Here is a 7500-nt window from a genome sequence, read left to right as displayed (position 1 = left end):
CAAAAGAAAAGTTAAAGGAAATAAAAAGAGTTATAGAATGGATTACTACCTATGCCAAGATCGCGTATAAATGGAAATTTTATTGATAAAACCTTTACAATTGTAGCCGATATCTTATTACGAGTCATTCCGACAACTTCCGGAGAAAAGAGGCATTTACTTATTACAGAGATGGTGCGATTTGATTATCATTATCATTTTTTTCTATTTCTCACCGATTTGGAATAGAAAAAATGAGTATTGAAAAAATCTACGCTTTTGAAGGTGAAGTTTATAATATAAAAAGCAATCCCTTCTGTCATGTATCCACGATTAGTGCAGCCTTAGATGCTTCAATTATGAATTCTAGTATTGAGCAAAAGGTTTTTTACCTACGGTTCCCGTATTACAGATCAATCCTACTAGACTAATACAATATACGAATAGGAGGCACAGGGGAAGAAGCACTACGCCGAGAAATCAACAACACGAAAACTTTCTTCAAAAAGATTCCTTTCTTTCTTCTTCTTGGGATTGGGACTAATTAAAATGGTTGGAACAATAAACATCCATCTCGTCCGTACTTTGGATATAACCAAAAACAAAAGTTGAACAAACTAAAACAAAAACAAAAAATTGGAGGAGGATGAAAAGAGAGGGGGTGGTGTTTTTTTAGATAAGTACGGATGAGATGATGTTTTATTTTCCCAAGATTTTAATTAGTCCATATCCCAAATAAGAAGAAAGAAAGGAATCTTTTGAAGAAGTTTTCGTGTTGTTGAGTTCTCGGCGTATTTTCGTCCCTATCCTCCTATTCGTCTTTATTCTTCTATTAGGATTGATCTGACTACGGGACCGTAGGTAAAAAACCTTTGGTCAATACTAGAATTCGTATGAAGCATCCTAAGGATTGCACAATCGTGGCTACATGACGAAGGGATTACCTTTTTTATATATCAACTTCACCTTCAAAGCGTAGATTTTTTTCATACTCATTTTTTTCTATTCCAAATCGGTGAAACTAGAAAAAAATGATAATGATAATCAAATCGCACCATCTCTGTAATAAGTAAATGCCCTTTTTCTCCGACGTTGTCGAATGACGTAATAAGATATCGGCTACAATTGTAAAGGTTTATCAAAAAATTTCCATTTATACGCGATCTTTGCATAGGTAGTAATCCATTCTATAACTCTTTTTATTTCCTTTAACTTTTCTTTTGTGAGAAATTCTCACAAACAAAGGAATTTAATAGGACGAACTAACATAAAAGCGGACTCGTTTTTTAAAAAAATATTCTATCTACTTCAATTTTTCTGATCAAAAAAGGTATCTATTACCATAATCTAAAAAACGATGAATAACTCGCTATTCACCCGGTACTCAGTCATAATCCTGATGTCGGAGAGATGGCCGAGTGGTTGAAGGCGTAACATTGAACTGTTTATGTAGACTTTTGTTTACCGAGGGTTCGAATCCTCTCTTTCCGTACTTTCAACTAAATAACCAATCTTACGTGATTGACCACAACGATCAAATCAAATAAAAAAAATAGATATAAATCTACATTTCTTTGCTATGGAAAATGCTGGGAAGAGCAAACAAGGGATCCAACCTCCCTACCAATCTATGAACATGAATAGGAAAAAATTCCCCGACAAAATCCCTTACCTTGTCCCTTTTTAGTTTTAATCAAAAAAGCGGGCAAAGGGGAGTTGTCCGAACTCTTGTTTTTAGTGATTTTTTTTTACTTCACTTAGGTTTTTTTAAGTCTGGCGAGAGTAATATTCTACGACAAGCAATTCATTTATTTTCAAACCGACGCATTTCCTATCTATTATTTGATTGACTAACCCTTCATATTGGAATGTGTGAAGAGTCAGATGGTTTGCAATTCCTCGGGGGCAGATGACTCAAGAAGATTTTGAACCAAAGTTCTAGAGTTTTGTTCATCCTTCACTGTAATAATATCTCGGGGTTTGCATCGATAACTTGGTATATCAACTATACGACCATTAACTAAATATGCCCATGGTTAACTAATTGGCGCGCTTGAGGAATAGTCAAAGCCATACCCAACGAAAAAGGATGTTATCCAAACGCATTTCAAGTAATTGTAATAAAACTTGACCCGTTGACCCCTTAGCTTTTCCGGCGATACGAACATATTAAGTAATTGGCGTTCTGTAAGACCTAATGAAAACGCAATTTTTGTTTTTCTTCTAAACGAATACGATATTGAGATTTTTTTCCGGAGCGTGATTGGTTTCTAAGATCGCTTCCTGCCCTAGGCCTTTTACTAGTGTCCGGTAAAGCCCCCAGACGGCGTATTTTTTTAAAACGAGGCCCTCGGTAACGTGACATAAAGACTCCTTTTTTTTATTGATTGTACAAAAACTAAACAAATTAAAACTGAACTAAATGATAATGATAAATAACGTAAAATCCACTCCAATAAACTATTGGAATACAAAGAGTCAGAAGATATATTCTCTCAATACAGATTTTTTTTATTGTATATACAATATATATAATCAATAAATCACAAAAATTTTCCTTATTTTCTTCATTTATTTTGCCAAGATCTAACCCTTTTACCCCAATATATATTCCTATATGGAAGTTTATATGACATAATATAAATGGCGTGGTAACTCTTGGAAAAAGGTGAAAGAAGTCTTTTCAATCTTATTTTTTTTTGAAAGTACATTAAAAATCATGTAAAAAAAATGAAAAACTATGTAAAAGCCGGCTATCGGAATCGAACCGATGACCATCGCATTACAAATGCGATGCTCTAACCTCTGAGCTAAGCGGGCTCAACTAAATAGTGTATACAATTCACTAAACTACTAGATCGTATTAATTAACTATTCTATTCATATTTTTCCTTATCTATTTAGAATTCATCATATTTTCGATATTCTAGAACAGAATATAGCTCAAATAAATAGTGACTATCATTAAATAAATAAAACAAAACCTTAATGAATTAATATAATATAGCAATATATCGACTTTCTAATTTTGATTTCATGATTTCTAAATAAGAAAATTTTAATTAGACCGGAAAGCTTTTTTTTTAAAGTTAAATGATATCTGATTTGAAATTCTTGGTTTTTTTGTTCTAACCTCATGCAATTATATTATTTGATACTTTTTCTCTTTTTATATTCTTTATTATTTTATAGAATTAAATTATTAGAATGAATATTCGAATATTCATTTCGAATATACTTTTTTAGAATTATTCGAATTTCAAATCTACGAAGTAGACTTATAATCTTTTTACATTGCACATTGTAGAATTCTAAGTTTCAATAATGATCATAATTTCTTTTCATGGAAGTAAAAAAACGAATCGACCGTTCGACTATTTCTTAAAATTGAAGACAACGATGAGAAAAGGAAGAACATATATATGTTCTCTAATATATAACCATATTGAATTGCAACAAAATGATAGAATCTTTGTTGATTAAACTAAATCAATATGGATGGGGCTAAAAAAAATGCAAGAAGATACCAAAGAAATAAATAAGTATCTGTATGTAATGAATTCCAAGGTTTCGTCATAAGAAAAAGTGGAAAGACATCATAATGAGATCCTAATCTCAAAGCAAAAGGGGGATATGGCGGAATTGGTAGACGCTACGGACTTAATTGGATTGAGCCTTGGTATGGAACCTACTAAGTGATAACTTTCAAATTCAGAGAAACCCTGGAATTAACAATGGGCAATCCTGAGCCAAATCCTGGGTTACGCGAACAAACCAGAGTTTAGAAAGCGGGATAGGTGCAGAGACTCAATGGAAGCTGTTCTAACAAATGGAGTTCAATCCCTTGTGTTGAATCAAACGATTCACTTCATAGTCTGATAGATCCTTGGTGGAACTTATTAATCGGACGAGAATAAAGATAGAGTCCCATTCTACATGTCATACTGACAACAATGAAATTTATAGTAAGATGAAAATCCGTTGACTTTTAAAATCGTGAGGGTTCAAGTCCCTCTATCCCCAACCCTACTCCCTAAAAAAGTCTGTTTGACACCTTACCCTTTTTTTAGTTATTCAAGATTCATTGATCTTTTTTCATTCATCCGACACTTTTACAAACTCGAATTTCTTTCTTATTATATACAAGTCTTGTGGGATATATCATACATATACAAATGAGAAAGAACTATCGATTTGAATTATTTCGAATCTAAATAATTTTTCATTCTAAACTTAGAAAGTCTTCTTTTCGAAGATCCAATAAATTCCCGGTCCAAAACTTTTTTCATTTACTACTTTTGCGTTTCTTTTAATTGACATAGACCTAAGTCATCTCATAAAATGAGAATGATACTTCGGTAATGGCCGGGATAGCTCAGTTGGTAGAGCAGAGGACTGAAAATCCTCGTGTCACCAGTTCAATCTGGTTCTTGGCATAGGATTGATTAATTTTGATAAGTTTATAGTCTTCAAATTAAACGTATCTTTAGTAAAAAAGTGCAATAATCCTTTATCCCCCTCTCTTTTTTGTTCATGTTGTGGATCCATCCGTTCAAAAAAAATGTATAAGACTTTATACCTAATACATATTCGAAAGGAAAGTTCTGGTTGAAAGAATAAAAAAAAGTAAAAAAAAAAAGATCTATATCTATCTATCTATATCTATCTATAGTATCTATCGTTGAGGGCAGAAATACCCCCAAGATTCATTAGATTAGATACAATAGAAATAGAATTTTAACCCCCCCATTTATTGTATTGCTTTCCAATCTTATTTATTCATTCCCAGTTATGTGACAAAGTTGACTAAGTTATGTGCGCGATACAAAGTTCATAATGCAGAACTCTTTTTTTTTTTTTAGTTCATCCTATTGGCTCGGCTTTTAGGAAAAAAGTATCTTTCAAATTGGAGATTAAGCTATCTATAATAATATGAATAAGACCTTAATTCTTCTGTTTGTTTGATCTAAAAACGACTCGAATTCAAAATATTCCGCGAAGGTCCGTAGTTGTAGAAACTAAGACTCATTTTTATCATTCAAATTTTTATCATTCAATAAGCATCTTGTATTTCAAAAAATTGGGGGCAATATAATCCTTACGTAAAGGCCACCCTATCCAACTTTCGGGCATTAAGATCCGTTTCAGCCGCGGATGGCTATCATAAGTGATTCCTAACATATCATAAGATTCCCGTTCTTGAAATCCGTACTTTTCCAAACCCAGAAAACAGATGGAATTCTGGGATTACTCCTGTGAGTAAATCTTTTATGCAAACTTCTTCCGCTTGATTGACACCATATTCTATTCTCGTAAGATGATACACACTGGCTAAGAGGCCACCTGGTGCCACATCATAGGCACATTGGGAACGTAAATATTGTAACCATATACATATAAATTACAGCAATAGAATGCAATCTTCGGGCTTTATTTGTAAAGTCTCTATTCCTTGGTAATCGAAGCCCAACGATCTATGAACCAGCCCGCGTTTGGCTAGCCAAACGGACAAAGTGCCCTGCATCTTTTTTATTTCCCCCACACCTTTTTTATATAAATTTAAGTATTTCACATTTACCATGAGTTCTAATTTATGAAGATTTTTTTCTTATTCTCTCAAATCCTCCCTAATTCACTAATTCGTGGAAGAACTGGGCTTTTGTATAAAAAATGTTTCAGTAGAGATCTCTGAAGTAGATGATGGTGGATAGAGTAATTCTTGATCATAATTTCCAGTCTGTGTACTGCGTACAACAAAAAACTTGTGATTGGTAGTAACACCGATTACCCCGTTGAGGTCTAATTCGATCCTATAGATTTCTCTAGCTATTTTCTTACGAAGCTTTGTTATAGCGTCTATAACAGCCTCTGGTTTAGGTGGACAACCCGGCAAATAGACATCTACAGAATTAGCTTATCAACCCCTCGAACAGTACTATAAGAATCGGTACTGAACATCCCCCTGTAATTGTACACGCTCCCATAGCAATAACATACTTTGGTTCAGGCATTTGTTCATATAATCTCACTAAAGAAGGAGCCATTTTCATTGTTACTGTACCTGCTGTTAAAATAAGGTCCGCCTGTCTAGGACTTGATCTTGGTACTAGCCCATAACGATCAAAGTCAAATCGGGAGCCTATTAATGAGGCAAATTCAATAAAACAACAACTGGTACCATAAAGAAGCGGCCATAGGCTGGAAAGTCTTGACCAATTTGAAAGATCATTTAACGTAGTTGAAATAACTGAGTTTTTTGTTGTTCGATCAAGTACGGGAAACTTAATGGAATTCATAATTGTTTCAATGGTTTTTTTTTTTCTTTTTTTTTATTGTTATTGTACAAGTATTCAGGAAACGAACTAAGACCATTCCAACGCTCCTTTTCGCCATGCATAAACTAAACCAAGAATTAGGATAAGCACGAAATGAAAGCTTCTATAAAAGCGGATACCCCTAGTACATCGAAACTCATTGCCCACGGATACAGAAAAACGGTTTCAACATCAAAAACAACAAAAACTAGAGCAAACATATAATAACGGATTCTAAATTGTAACCAAGCATCCCCGATCGGTTCTATACCTGATTCATAACTAGAAAGTTTCTCCGGCCCCTTCGTAATTGGAGATAAAACCCCGGAAATTAGAAATGCCAAAACAGGAATAGCACTTGATATTATTAAAAATGCCCAGAAAATATCATATTCGTAAAGCAGAACATAGACGAACTCCTATGAATGTGGAAAAATACCCGCTTAGTCAATTCCAATCGGAGTGGATTGGGCAAGGTATATATAACTCTTGCGTCAAACAAAAATTCAGTTATCGAATCATTTATTTTCGTTTGGTTGCTGTGGTAGACGTCTCCTTTTAGATTATTTGATTTAATCTTATTTTCAGTACACTTATTACTTAATATTTCCATGTTTCTATTACTAATAGTTTTCTCATATTAATAATATAATATTAATATGATTAATAACTAGTAATTTTTTTTATTTCTGTTTCTTAAATTTGCTTTATGTTTTATTTAAAAATAAAACAAATTGATAAAAATATCTCGTTTTAAAATTATGACGTATCAAAAATCCACTTACGACTATGAAAATGAATGAATAAAAAACGTTTATTCTAAATTAATAAGTATCTATCTAGATATATCTATAGATAGTGATTGGATCCACTGAAATCAAATGAAATCAAATTTGGTTTTCCGTTTTATCTGAACGACCCCCAGGACTTATGGTTTAGGGTCTGGGAGTTTTTTTTATGAACCCACAAATTGAAAGTAACCAGTTAGAAATAAAGAATACAATAAAAATTCAAAATTATCCAATTATTTGATTGCTGAATGTCATTTTATTAGAATAAATTTATTAGTTAGGGCTATACGGATTCGAACCGTAGACCTGCTTCGGTAAAAGAGCTCGAACTTATTATTATCAAAATGATTCGAACTCTTTCAAAGACCCAACATGCATTTTTTTTGGCATTGGCTCTTTCAATTAACTGATAGAAA

At 33.0% G+C, this 7500-nt stretch overlaps 1 non-coding gene across 1 annotated transcript; it reads right to left on the bottom strand.

Annotated features, from left to right (window-relative positions):
• Positions 1 to 2726: 2726 nt before the first annotated feature.
• Positions 2727 to 2799, bottom strand: TRNAT-UGU. Its single transcript has one exon. It is a non-coding gene; the product is annotated as a tRNA-Thr (tRNA).
• Between the last annotated feature and the right edge of the window lie 4701 nt (positions 2800 to 7500).

This window comes from Brassica napus, unplaced genomic scaffold, assembly GCF_020379485.1.
Source record: "Brassica napus cultivar Da-Ae unplaced genomic scaffold, Da-Ae ScsIHWf_2179;HRSCAF=2832, whole genome shotgun sequence".
NCBI lineage: Eukaryota > Viridiplantae > Streptophyta > Magnoliopsida > Brassicales > Brassicaceae > Brassica > Brassica napus.
This window is presented reverse-complemented; position numbering and strand designations above follow the sequence as displayed.